The sequence below is a fragment of the Pleurodeles waltl genome, chromosome 4_1, assembly GCF_031143425.1.
Source record: "Pleurodeles waltl isolate 20211129_DDA chromosome 4_1, aPleWal1.hap1.20221129, whole genome shotgun sequence".
NCBI classification, from domain to species: domain Eukaryota; kingdom Metazoa; phylum Chordata; class Amphibia; order Caudata; family Salamandridae; genus Pleurodeles; species Pleurodeles waltl.
Window position 1 is genome coordinate 505,369,661 of NC_090442.1, and position 15,115 is coordinate 505,384,775.

A 15,115-nucleotide genomic window follows, 5' to 3' on the forward strand; every position below is an offset into this window, starting at 1 on the left:
AGGCAGAAACGTCTAAGGGCAGGAAAATACCAACTTTCTAAGAGTGGCATTTTCAAAAGTGTGATGAAAAATCTGACTTTACCATTAAAGAGGGTTTATCCTTGCAATTCCATAAGTACCAAACCTGGCATATCTACCTCTTCTCATTTAGAAATTGCAGCTCATTAAATGCAATTAAAAAATCCCCAAATTTATCCTATGGAACGGGTAAGCCTCACACTAGTGACAAATTAATTTGGAAGACTTTCCCTACAAAGACATGTAAAACTTAAAAGTACATGTCCTACCTTTTAATTACACCACACCTTGCCCTATGGGCTGTCCAAAGCCTAACTTAGGGGTGACTTATATATAATAATAAAGGGGAGTTCAAGGCCTGGCAAGGGGGTTTGAATGCCAAGTTGACATGGGAGTGTGACACTACATTCATGATGTAAAGGCAGGCCTGGTACATGTTTTGGAGGGCTACTTAAGTGAGTGGCACAATAACTGCTGCAGACCGATTAGTAGCATTTAATTTATAGGCCCATGGGATGCGGCATAGCACTCTACCAGGGACTTACAAGTAAATTATTATGCCAATTAGGTATATGCCAATTAAACCATGTTTTGGGGAAAGAGCACAAGCACTTTAGCACTGGCTGGCAGTGGTAAAGTGCACAAAGTCCTAAGCCCAACAAGAGCAAAACTCCAGCAAAAATTGGAGAAGGAAGGCAAAAAGTCTAGGGGTGGCCCTGTCGAGACGACCATTTCCAACAATGTTATTTTACATAAACAAAAAGGTAAAATATGTGAATTCCATACTGCTGTAATTAATTTTTGTGTATGTTGCATGCACCATCCTTTCTAATAAAAAGGTTGCCAACTCATTAAACTGATACCTTGTTTAGAGCATGTATAATTCCTAGAAAACTGATTTCTTAGAATGAGACTGTTCAGTAAACTACTTCAACAAGTTTGATTTCTCTTTCCGGTTTAAAGACACCATCAATTGAGAAAACTAATTTTACACATTAGGAAATGGAAAGGAAACATTACAAATATGGATTGAATGAAATGGTTCATAATGATACTTATTAATAGTGCATTGGCTGGTTCAGACAGAATGCCCTTAAGGCAAACAGATACTAATATGTGTAGGTACAGGTTTTAAAGATACAAGTCAACTAGCAAGTAAACCTGAACCTAAGACTACTGCATAGTCTCCTATGGGAGTGAGTAGCTATAATGTAGGCAAGGTGCGTCAGAGAAAATTGACGATCTAGTCTGAATGAAAAAACATGTTGAAAATAAGTGAAGAAATGGATTTTACTAATTTTGCTTGAGGACTACGTCATATGAAAAATAAAAGTTTCATATCTGCAATAATGTATGCAGCTATAAAAGGAAAACACGCATTTGCAGAGGCTGCAGAAAGAATCAGGGAAGCTGGCAGGGAACCTTCAATATTATTTGATAATACCTTTCAAACTTACTCCAAACCCATCTATACAATCTCTTCTATCACCTATTTTGCTTTAAATCTTTTTCAGGAAGATCTGAGTTAATTACAACATAAATAAGCTTGAACACGTGCACTGGGGCAATTAAGTTGGGCACACTACAAACAGTTAAATTGCATAAAGGGTTTTTGTCATTGATCAATAAAACAGCTATCTTTTCCCTTATAATGTCACCATTATCGAAACTAATCAACATCACTCCATGAACTGATCCAACTGGTGCATCTTCAGCTCCATATTTCATGCAAGACTCGTCTGCAACAGAGTACATCTTCAGTCGTATTCTGGAATCCCATCATCAATAGTTGGCGAGTAGTAGTAGCAGTATCACAACTTCTGTGAAGTATGTATGACTAGTTGAACATCGTCTCGACCTATATATTATCTCTTCAACGATATGGATTCGAACATTTCCATCAGTTTCTGAATTAAATGAATTCAGGAAAAGAAGAGAAAGGTGATCCGTAGTTGCTGCAATTTTGCCGATTGTGTGTCCTTATGCAGATTTTGCTTTTTAATATCTCGTATTATTTTTTGATTTTGTATCAAGCACATATACTTATATACCCATATGTTTGCTAGAACTATTGCTTTATCGCTCGGGGGATGATATGCGAATTGTGTTTTCTGCTCATGTTCCCTCACTGCATTTTATGTATTGACGTATTAGCACATTTTTCATTTATTATTTTTCGTTTATGCGCATGTTTCAATTAGTAATAATTGCAAATGTACAGCATACATTCTTTGATTTATTATAGGTTGGTGGTGCATTAATTGTCCGCTTATGTGTATTGATGTGATCTTAAAGGTGTAAAGTATTTTAGTTAATGTCCTTTTTATTTTAAACAAAAGGGTATTTAACTCACAAAAGATACATTTTCGGGGAGAGACATCTATAGCTGTCCTTGGGAGACTGATGTGAGATGTGTGCTGCACGCATCTTTAGTGAATGCCATCAGCTCCCCGGACCCCACAACTACACATTTCTCAGCTTGAAAAACACTACAGCAGAATTAGAAAGCGACCTTCACAAACTAGAGAATCTCACTGAATTCAGTCCAGTTATTCAGCTAAGGTATATGGTTAGAGGCCACTTATGAAAGTCAGATGGGCACTTTGTTGCTGAGAAGGTTTAGCGAGGGGCCAGAAGGGAGAGGTTGGTTACCAAAGACAGTTTTCATCACTTAATTTAATGAATACCATAAGAAGTGTTACAATTTGTTTTAAGATATTGGCCCGCATTACAACCCTGCCGGTCGGTGGTAAAGCGGCGGTAAAACCGGCAACAGGCCAGCAGTAATTTTTTTTAATTATGACCATTGTGGAAACCGCCAACATAGACAGCCACTTTAACACTCCGACCGCCATGGCGGTACAAACAAACAGCATGGCAATCACCGCCAACAGACAGGCGGAAGACAATGTACTGCCCACACTATTATGAAAGGCCAATCCACCACCTTTTCCGGGGTGGATTCAACGCAAACAAAAACTCGGCGGGAACAGGACTTGGAAGGGGAAAAACTCACCTCTACACAACCCACGAGGAACCAGGACGCCATGGAACCTGAACGCCAAATACTCCCTGCGATAGTCTTCCTGCTCCTCTACCAGGAGCACGACCGACGGCGGCGACAACCACGGTGAGTACTGCACCGACAACACAGGGGAGGGGGTAGGGAAAAGAGAGTGACACACACAAGCAACACGCAACACCCCCACCCCCACCCTCACCCACAACAACAAACACACCAATACATGCTGAAACATTACATTTACACCCCCAAAACCCCCTTGGAAGAACGCAAGGAAAAAAGGAATTGATTGTAACCGTTGTAATCAATAAACATCCATCAGTCCAAAATGTATATCTACTATAAACAAATATGTACACCAAGAATTCAAGTCCAGGTACTGCACCTATATAGTCCGTGGACCACTGGGCCCAAAATGCATGGGCGAGGCCCACACAAGATATCCGCTTGAAACGGAGAAAACACTGCAGGGGCATCAGATCAAAATAAAACAGGCACCTCAGGGAGAAGGGAATGGGGGGCACCTCAGCCGGATGAGTGTACAACGCCAGCTCCATGAGGGGGCTCCATGCCCATTGATGTATCCTGGGGAGTGCAAAGTCATAGTCTCTCAAGTCTCTCCAGTGGGTGGTTTGCCCACTGCTTTATCCTGGGGAGTGCAAAGCCACAGTCTCTCAAGTCTCTCCAGTGGCTGGTTTGCCCACTGCATTATACTGGGGAGTGCAAAGCCACAGTCTCTCCTGTCGGTGGTTTGCCCACTGATGTATCCTGGGGAGTGCAAAGTCACAGTCTCTCAAGTCTCTCCAGTGGGTGGTTTGCCCACTGCTTTATCCTAGGGAGTGCAAAGCCACAGTTTCTCAAGTCTCTCCAGTGGCTGGTTTGCCCACTGCTTTATACTGGGGAGTGCAAAGCCACAGTCTGTCTCTCAAGTCTCTCCAGTGGGTGGTTTGCCCACTGCTGCATCCTGGGGAGTGCAAAGCCACATTCTCTCAAGTCTCTCCAGTGGGTGGTTTGCCCACTGCTTTATCCTGGGAAGTGCAAAGCCACAGTCTCTCAAGTGGGTGGTTTGCCCACTGCTGCATCCTGGGGAGTGCAAAGCCACAGTCTCTCATGTCTCTCCAGTGGGTGGTTTGCCCACTGCTTCATCCTGGGGAGTGCAAAGCCACAGTCTCTCAAGTGGAGAACAGTCTCCACTGGTTCTGGAGGGGGCATTGTGCCCAGAGTGCTTCATACTGCCAAGGACTCAGGTAGTGGATGAGATTCTCCACAGGTTCTGGAGGGGGCTTTGTGCCCAGAGTGCTTCATCCTGCCAAGGACTCAGGTAGTGGATGCCTTTCTCCACTGGTTCTGGAGGGGGCTTTGTGCCCAGAGTGCTTCATCCTGCCAAGGACTCGGGTAGTGGATGAGATTCTTCACTGGTTCTGGAGGGGACTTTGTGCCCAGAGTGCTTCATCCTGCCAAGGACTGAGGTAGTGGATGTCTTTCTCCACTGGTTCTGGAGGGGGCTTTGTGCCCAGAGTGCTTCATCCTGCCAAGGACTCAGGTAGTGGATAAGATTCTCCATTGGTTCTGGAGGGGACTTTGTGCCCAGGGTGCTTCATCCTGCCAAGGACTCAGGTAGTGGATGAGATTCTCCACTAGTTCTGGAGGGGGCTTTGTGCCCAGAGTGCTTCATCCTGCCATGGACTCAGGTAGTGAATGAGATTCTCCACTGGTTCTGTAGGGGGCTTTGTACCCAGAGTCCTTCATCCTGCCAAGGACTGAGGTAGTGGATGCCTTTATCCACTGGTTCTGGAGGGGGCTTTGTGCCCGGAGTGCTTCATCCCAGCAAGGACTGAGGTAGTGGATGTGAATCTCCACTGGTACTGGAGGGGGCTTTGTGCTCAGAGTGCTTCATCCTGCCAAGGACCGAGGTAGTGGATGTGACAGTCCACTGACGGTGGGGCAACATGGAAGCTGCCCAGTCCCCTGGAACTGACCACCAGCCACGTACGGATGACCGCTGGGGATGGCAGCCATGTCTGCGGTGGTGCCACTGGCTCAGGTTGTCGCGAGTCTGCCAGCGGGGTTGGCGGCAGTGTCATTAGCGGCAGTGCTTGCGGTCATTATGGCGGCGGTGCTGGTGGCGGCCTCACTGACTGTGGTGCTGGTGGCTGGCGGCTGGCTTACTGACTGCGGTGCTGGTGGCTGGCGGCTGGCTCACTGACTGCCGTGCTGGTGGCTGGCTCACTGACTGCCGTGCTGGTGGCTGGCTCAATGACCACGGTGCTGGCGGCGGTGTCATTAGCGGCGGTGCTGGTGGTGGGCTCACTGACCGCGGTGCTGGCGGCGGTGTCAGTAGCCGTAGTGCTGGTGGCAGGCTCACTGACTGCGTTGCTGCTGAAGGGCACAGTGTCTGCTGAGCTGGTGAAGGGCTCAGTGTCTGTGCTGCTGGCGGCAGTGTCCGTGGTGGCGGTGCATGTGGTGGTGCCGGTAGCGGTCTTGTCCGACGTTGACTTGCCTTTCTTCTTCAGGCCCTTCCCACCTTGGACAGTGGTGCAGCTGTCTTGCCACTCCCCACAATTGTCTTTCCTGAGCCCTTGGTGGCAGGTGTTTTGGCCTTCTCCCTCCGGGATGTGGGCAACGTTTTCAGTTTTGGAGGTGTGGGAATGTCTTTGGCCTCGCTCTTTGGGGCACTGGCAGCCCTGTTGCTTGGCGCACTCCAAAATCCGGATATTGCTGGCACCCCTGTGCCCGGTGGTGTGGTGGCTGAGGTGCTGCGTTGGGACCTGGAAAGGCGGGCCGTAGGGGACCGACGGGGGAGGAGGTGTAGGGAAGCGGTCAACATTTAAGAGGAAACGTTTTTTAGACACACTGGGATGGGTAGATGGAGGGGGTTTGGGAGTGGAGGAAGAGGTAGTAGTTGTAGGAGGTGTTCATTTTCTGACTTTGGATGAAGGTGCATGGGCTGGAGGCTGTCATGAGGTGGATGGCTGTTGGGTGGGTGTGTGACTGCGTTTGTGTACTTTGGGAGGAGGGCTCACAGACACACTGGTAGAGGACACAGGGGGTGTGTGAATGGTAGTGGGGGTGGTGAGTGCACGTGAGCAGTTTGTAGTGATGGGCGTGCTGGTGATGGAGGTAGTGGCTGAAGATGTAGTGCAAACAGGTGTGACAGGGAGGGAGGTGGGAGATGTGGAGGTAGGGGGACACAGTGGAGGCAGTGGATGTTGGTATGTGTACATGGGTATGATGCTTGTGTGAGTGCTTGTGGGATGTCTAGAGCTTATGTTTGCCAGAGCCACCCTTGTGTGTTGAGGTGTGTGCCTGCTGGTCTGATGGTGTGCTTGGGATTGGCTGAGGTACTGGGGATTGTGTCTGGGTGGAGGAAGTTGGAGGGGGGAGGCTGGACACAGGGACAATGGCTGCCATCAGTGCAGAGGCCAGAGCCTGAAATGCTCGCTGTTGGGCTGCCTGGCCAGAATGAATTCCCTCCAGGTATGCATTTGTCCATTGCAACTTCCTCTCTACACCCTGGATGGCATTCAGAATGGTAGACTGCCCAACAGTGAGGGATCTCAGGAGGTCAATAGCCTCCTCACTGAGGGCAGCAGGGCTGACTCGGGCAGATGCCCACCATCCTGGGTGAGCGGGCACCGGACACACACTGAGGGGCTGCTGGGAGGGCAGTGCTGGTGGGGGGGTGGCGGCTGTACCTGTAGATGTGGGGGGCACAGATGGGCCCGACACCGCAAGGGAACTCCCATCAGAGGAGGAGTCCGTATCGCTGGTGTCAGCTCCTGTCCCCGCTGTGGAGCTCCCCTCGCCCTCCATCCCACTGGTAAATTCAGACTCCATAGTGTTGCCCTCCAGGGCCATGTGGGATGAAGCACCCTCCTGCTCCGGTGCCACTGCTCCTCCGCCTGATAATGCTAATGCACACAAGAACAGGGAGACCACAAAAAGGGGGGTAAGACAGAAGAAAGACATGTTGAGTGCATGCAATACCACTACTGTTAGTGGACCCTACAGACACAGAAGCCCCCTGCACTACGCTGCGCACTTGGAGTTCCCTATTCAATCCCAGGGGCATGGGTTACAAGGCTATACCCGATTGCTGCACACATGGATGTCACAGGAGCCTGACTAGGTGTAGTTGGCACTGTACACAGGTGTGGTGGGGTGCACAGGGCCTGCCTTAATAATGGTCCTTGCCTATTAAACTCGCCCTGGCCTAGGGGAACCCACAGCACTCCTCCCCCACCCAGACACCTCCAATGCGTGCAGAGTCAGCTGAATGAGAGTGTACTAACCCCCTTGTGGCTGCTGTGATGCCCTCAAGCCCCCATCCAACTCCGGATACGCTACCGCCAGGATCCGGAACATCAGGGGGGTCATGGTGCGACGGGCACCCCCCCCACATTGGGAGGCCATCCCCAGGTGGGCCTCTGCCGTCTTCTTGCTCCAGCGGCAAAGGTCCTCCCATCTTTTACGGCAGTGGGTGCTCCGTCTATGGTGGACCCCCAGGGTCTGGACGTCCTTGGCAATGGCACGCCAAATATCCTTCTTCTGGTGGGTGCTGACCTAGAGAAATAGTACAGGGGAAAATGTAAAACTTTTACTGTCTGGACCATCACAGTCATTGTCCCATTTTCCCAACCTTGCCCTGACGCACATATGCTCACTGTCCGATCATGCAGGCCTCAGTCCCCCCCTTATCTTCCATCCACACCACTCCAAACAGGCATTGCCCATACAGCATGCTCACAGTGTACTCACCTGTTTGTCTGGAGGACCGTAGAGTAGCGTGTACTGGGGAGGACCCCATCCACTAATTTATCAAATTCCTCCGATGTGAAGGCAGGGGCCCTTTCCCCAGACACATGAGCCATCATCGCTTCCAGACTGAGGTCACAGCAGCACTAGCAGTGTAGGTCCTCTCCTGTCGAAGATCTGGTATCAAGTGAGTGAACAGAGAGAAAATGGCGGTCACGTCTGTGGCGGTGCGTACCGTCACCACCGGCGTACATCGTCATTGGCTCCTGGGACCCATAGGGTCCAATGTTAACCAATGCAGGATTGTACCGCGGTCTTCGACCGCCTACCGCGACAGTGTACAACACCAGGGCAGTTACCTCATACCCCCTTGTCCCACATTACAGGTCAGGCAGCCACCATTTCAGGGGGCCACATGGCATAAAATTTTAATGCGTCACACATATATAGGCCTTGCATATACACAGAGCCAGGCACATAGCGTATTGACAAATGTGTGCAATAAAATTATTGCTTTACTACCTCAGTGTTGGCTGACTCTGTGCTTGCTGTTCTCATCCATAGGGCACGTCCGCTGGGGCAGGTGAGGAGATGGCGGCATCCTCCGGTGTACAGACTGCTGGTGGACCTGTCGACAATGGAAGAGAGACATAAAATAGTCACCTACAGACTTGATCGTGCCACAATCCATGAACTGTGTGCCCAGTTGGAGCCAGACCTGATGTCATCTATCTGCCATCCCACAGGAATTCCCCCTCTAGCGCAGGTCCTGTCAGTATTCCATTTCCTGGCAAGTGGGTCTTTTCAAACAACAGTGGCCATAGCATCAGGGATGTCCCAGCCTATGTTCTCTAACGTGTTGTCCAGAGTGTTGTCTGCCCTGCTGAAACACATGCACAGCTACATTGTGTTCCCTCAGGTGGAGGATTTGCCTACAGTGAAAGGTGACTTCTATGCCCTGGGACATTTCCCCAACATCATAGGTGTGATGGGACACAAGTGGCCTTGGTATCCCTCGCAGGAGTGAACAGATGTACAGAAACCGGAATAGCTACCATTCAATGAATGTGCAGATGGTGTGTTTTGCTGACCAGTACATCTCCCATGTGAAGAGGACATAGACAACAGAAACAATGTGATCCAGCAATACTTCCAGTGAGACACAGGTAAGAAGCCATCACTGCCTTCTACATCTGATAAAATTGTTAGACCTATCATCTGTCTGTCACTTTCACCCAGTGTATGGACCCTGAATTGTCACTTTGCCTTACCATTTCACAGATGTGGCTCCCACTGTGTGACCTCTGCTATGTTACCTCATGGCCTAGAGCTGTGTGACATAGGTATGTTGACAATAGAATGGACATTGCTATTTTTCTCAGTTATTGCAAATACATATTTGTGAAAGCACAGACTGACTCCAGATTGTTTTGTGATTCAAGGGTGTTTATAGAAGTGCTAATTATTGGAGGGGTGGCAAAATGGTGATGGGTGATGGTGGAGGAATGTCCATGGCAGAGTCCAGTCTATTAGTCTCACAGGTGCACTGCCCCATATGGGCATAGGAAGTGGAGCTGGGGCAGTTCCAATCTGGACAGGGTAACAAAGTGAGACAGTGGGAGGACAATCAGGGTGGTCTCATTTCCTGGCGGGGGTCTTGCCATCTTGCTCTGTCCTGTACCTGGATCTCAGGGACCGCTTGCGGGGTGGTTCTCCGTCTGCAGGGGGTGGGGTGCTGGTGTGGTGGTCCTGTGGCGGGGCGTCCTGTCCACTAGTGCCGGCGGAGGTGGTGGGCAGTTCATCGTCCATGCTAGTGTCAGGGGCCCCTTGGAGTGCCACGGTGTCCCTCATGGTCTTTTGTATGTCCTTCAGCACCCCTACGATGGTGCCCATGGCGGAGCTGATGGTTCTGAGCTCCTCCCTGAACCCCAAATACTGTTCGTCCTGCAGGCGCTGGGTCTCCTGAAGCTTGGCCAGGACCGTAGCCATCGTCTCCTGGGAGTGGTGGTATGATCCCATGATGGAGGAGAGGGCCTCGTGGAGGGTGTGTTCCCTTGGCCTGTCCGCCCCCTGTCGCATAGCAGCCCTCCCAGTTCCCCTGTGTTCCTGTGCCTCCATCCCCTGGACCGTGTGCCCTCTACCACTGCCCCCAGGTCCCTGTTGTTGTTGGGGTGGTGGGTTATCCTGGGTTCCCTGTAGTGGTGGACACACAGCTGATTGACGTGTCCTGGGTACGGAGGTATGGGCCTGCTGGGTGGGTGCTATGCTGGTGTTACCAGAGGGTGGAAGGTCAGTGTTGGGCTGTGCCTGTGCAAGGGGAACCGACTGTCCCGAGGCCCACGATGATCCGGGCTGGTCATCTGGATCCAGTTGGCCAGAGCTGCTGTCGTCACTGTGGGCCTCTTCTGTGGGTGGAGTGGAGATGTCTGGACCCTCCTGTGTGGTGACGTTACGTAGTGGTCCTGCAGGGGTATAAGAGCATGATTATTGCATGTGTGTGTGTCATGGTGTGCAATGGGTGGGTGTGCGTGTACCCCAGTGCAAGCATTTCTGTGTGGGGGCTTGTGTGATGGTGGCTGGGGCGTTGTTATGGGTATGTGCAGTGAGCATGCTTTAGTGATGGGTTTTGTCATGCAGGGCTTGGTGTCGGGATGTGTGGTTTGTGTTATTAGTACATTAGTGAGGAGTTGGAGTGATAGGGGAGGGGGTGAGGGTGGGGGTGTGTGATGGCATGCAGGTAGGGTGGGGGATATGATAGTTAAGATTTGACTTACCAGTGTCCATTCCTCCATCGACTTCTCTGAGGCCCTCTGGATGCATGATGGTCAAGACCTGCTCCTCCCATGTTGTTAGTTGTGGGGGAGGAGGCGGGGGTCCGCCGCCAGTCCGCTGAATCGCGATGTTGTGCCTGGAGACCACTGAACGCACCTTCCCCTGTAGGTCGTTCCACCTCTTCCTGATGTCCTCCTGATTTCTTGGATGCTGTCCCACTGCGTTGACCCTGTCAACTATTGTTCACCATAGCTCCATCTTCCTCACAATGGAGGTGTGCTGCACCTGTGATCCGAATAGCTGTGGCTCTACCCATAAGATTTCCTCCACCATGACCCTGAGCTCCTCCTCAGAAAACCTGGGGTGTCTTTGGAGTGCCATGGGGTGGTGTGGGTGATGTGTGAGGTGGTGTCTGTTGTGATGTGTGGGGTGATGTTTTAGGGTGTGTGGTGTTTTGTGCGTGGATGTGTATGAGTGATGGTGTTGTGTGCCTCTGCATGCTGGAGTGGTCTTTGCTTTTCTGTCTTTCTGCTTCTTTGAAATTTTTCATTGTAAGGGTTTGTGGGTAATGTGGGTGTGTGTTTTATATTGTATTGGGTGTGTGGAAGTGGTGTGTGTATGTGTATCAGGTGTGTGTATTTCGAATTGTCCAATGTGGTTGTGTTTTGTAAATGTGTGTGTATTTTCAGCGCGGCGGTGTGTACATCCAATGGTTTACTGCGGTTGAAAGACCGCCACGTGGATTCGTGGTTCATGATAGTGTGGGCGTATTCCTGTTGGCGTGATGTGGAGGTTTTGTTATCGCCAGCTTATCACTGACCTTTGGTGGGGCGGACTTGTGTGGGTGTCTGGATTTTGGTGGATTCCGAGCTGTGGGTCGTAATAGCTGTAGCGGAATTCCGCGGCCGCGGCGGTGTGTTGGCGGTCTTCTACACGGCAGTAAGCGGGATTTATCGCAAATGTTGTAATGAGGGCCATTGTTTATTAATCACTCTCAATGTCAGTGTTTTGTTAATTCGCATAGTTACATCTATTTATTTAATCTGCAATAGATAAGGGCATTTATTTTGAATAACGTTTAAAAAAAAATTGTGGCACATCTATAGGTACCTTGCTGCTCTGCCTTTCGTCAACAGGAAAGGGAAGGAATGTGCCACATCTATGGCAAACAACCCATTCCTTTAGTTTCCCTCTGCGCTGACGCGGTTTTGGCAGCCTAGTGCTGAAGCAGGCACCCTTGAACTATGGTGCAACGGTGCCTGTATTGCATACAAGATTGTTTCTGTGCAGGAAGGCACACCTTCCTGCACAAAAAAAAACATAGGAGGCTTTTTCCTCTTTTCTTTCTATGTGGGCTGCATTATGCAATACACATAGAAAGAGGAAAAAACAAGGCAAGATAATGATATTTCTCTTTGTAGCACATCCCCTGGGAAGGCTTAAGGTGCTGGCGCATCATCAGGTTTACACCGTCTTGTAAATCTGGAGATGTGTCAAAATTCATGGGAGTTGCATGGGAACACCCACCACAATGCCCATAGAATGCCTACACAATGTAGAGCAAGGCAATGGAATGATTTGCACTGCCTTACCTTACACTATATTTATGAGGTCATTCAAAGCCAAGCAAAATGGCTTTGCATGGCCTCATAAATAAGATATAGGGGGTCACCGACCACCACAGCAGTAACGACCGCTGGGCTGGAGACTTCAGTCTCCAGCCCTGCGGGCGTCACTTGACCGCCTGCAGGATTATGACCCCGCCTGCCACCATGGTTTTTGTGGCAACCTTTCCGCCAGAAAACCATGGCGGTAGGCACTATCAGTGACAGGGAATCCCTTCTCTGTCACTGATAGTGGTCTTCCCTACCCTCTACCCCTCCCCAGATTCCTCCCACCCCCTTTCTCTCCAGACCCCCCATTACATACATGCACCTTTCTACACACACGCCTACACACACTCATTACACCATTCATCCATGCACGCATACATCCATTCACACACACATCCACACACACTGTGTCAAAGCCCAGCTCACCTGTGTCCTTGTTCAGTTCTGATGGAGGTTGAAGACAATCCGACCCCACCCTGAAACTGCTTGTTCCAGCACACTAGTTTTTAAAACAGTGCACTAAGAACAGAAGCTCAAGGGAAGGGGGGAAGTGGATAAAATAAAATAAAGAGGCAACACCGTTCTTGCGTTTCCACGGTTGAAGTGCTGCACAAATCTGCGGCCCTCTCTGACTTCTGTAGAAACTGGTGCCTAATGAAACATAAACAAAGAACAGATAAGTACAACCTATTCCTAACTGGGTTCCTGACTATCCATTTATTTATTAAAAAATGTCTTCTAAAAGTACCTCTTGGATCCTGGTCTCTAGTTTCCAGGTTTGGAATGTGTTACTGCTCTGGGATGTGCTTTCTATTACTCTAAAGCTTCTAAAACATTAAACAAATACCGTTATCAGAATTACCAATATCAAACATTCATCTTAATATAACTAAAGCCTAAATTCCCAATAGCAGACTCACTTTTCCCATATTTCCAGAATCTTTTATAAAACAAATACTGTACTTTTACGTCAAAATACAGCATGTAATTTGTGCAAGTCCTTGATTTACTGTTTGCCTTGCTGTTAATGGTTTCCACGGTTCGATTCTTAAAAGTTCCATAAAAAAAATATGTTTGCTTCGCAAAGTTCCGCAAAGTATTCTTGTAACAAAGAGTTTGAATCACAATGTTCGTGGTAGGTATCTTGTTTCAAATTGTCTATACACGAATCCAGAAATTGTTGTCAAAAGTTCTTTCAGGTAATAAAGGTTTTGCACTTACTTGTTGCTGGCAAGAGATACTGATCAGTCTAACCTTGTGTTCTTTCTCTTTGCAGGTTGCTTGTAGGAGAGAGGCTGAGGCAAGGAGGAACTGGAAACCGGAAGAAGGAGAAGAACCAGCAGCTGCGCCCATTGAAGCCAATGAAAGTCTGTAGAGAGCAGGAGTGCCAGCGCCGAGGGATCTGTCCTCAGGTAAGCGGGAGGTAGACGAGCACAAGCACTGGGTGAGGCTCGGGGGCTGTCTTTTATAGACAGGGCTGGGTGTGGCCCTCACATGCTGCACATGTTCTTGAAAGGTGTGCAGAGTTGGGTGTGGTTTGAAGAGCTGGGTGTGGTCCTCACATGCTGCACATGTTCTTGAAAGGTGTGCAGAGTTTCAGTTATTATGCAAATGAGTTAAATTAACACATGGCCTAGAGAGGAGTGTTTTAAAGAAGCCTTGGTAAAAGCAAGGCCCAATGTGTAAACAAAACAGCACATTAAACAACATACACAGAAGCCTAGAGGGGGGGGGGGGAAGGTGAGATAACAAGAAAGGCTTTCAGTAGTAAGTTTAAAAGGGAGCTATTACAGAACCCACTAGTGCAGTGAGAGGGGACATGCTCTTTGCTGTGCACAAACCCTAACACACTGACATACATACAGGCACACATGCATTCACACAACCCAACATACATGCACTCACACCCTAGACATGCACACACATCAACACGCAACACACACCCGCATACGGGCACGCACAGACATGCACACATACCCATAACACCCCCTACCCCCTCCCCTGTCAGAGCACCCACCTTACCTGTTGTGAGCGGGTCCTCCAGCAGGAGACGGGATGGGGCGCTGCTGCCAACAGCAGCGTCCACTAGCAGAACACCGCCAGGCTGTATCATGGGTCATGATACGGAGTGCCACAGCCGGATTTCAGCCATCCTTCTGGCGGAAATCCAGCTCTGGTCATAATAGGGCGAATGGCTAGTAGCCGCGGTGAAGTTTTTTTGGTGGCCGTTGCCACGGCGGAAGGCTGTTTTCACTGCCGGGTTTGTAATGTGCCCCATAGTGTATTGCCCTGCTGTTGCGTCACAAACAGTAACACGAAGGCAGAGCAAGGACTTCATAAATATGGGCCTGAGTGTGGATTTCTTGTATTTGTCTGTCCTTGGAGAGAAGAGTTTCAATGCTCACTAATAAAATTAATCCTGTATTCTCACAGGACTGATCGTTGATCTGTATGCAATACATCTGCATAATCCCCAGGAGGTATATGGGTAACAGGCACCAGATTCCTTGGTTTGGATGGATATGGGCATTATTTAGGGCCTGATTTAGAGTTTAACAGACAGGTTTCTGCGTCTCAGCGTTACAGATATCTGCCATATTACAAGTGCATTATATCTTATGCACTTGTAATAACCCATCCACAAATATTTAAATCAGGTACTAAGTTGGCTAAGCCTGGACTTTGCCAGAGGGTTTTTGGTATCTAAAACTGAGATGACTTTGCTTCTACAGTTGGAAAAAGCTGAATTTATTCTGTTTGCATTACTGATTGACTTCTGGCTGATTCTGCATGGAGCCATTGCCTGTTCCTTAATTTGTTTACACTTTGAAATAGCATGTAATTTTACACAACCATGCTATAAATTATAATGCCTGGAGGATTCACACAATTCAGGTTTTGCATGTACTGGATCAGCTCTAATAGTCCAACCGCT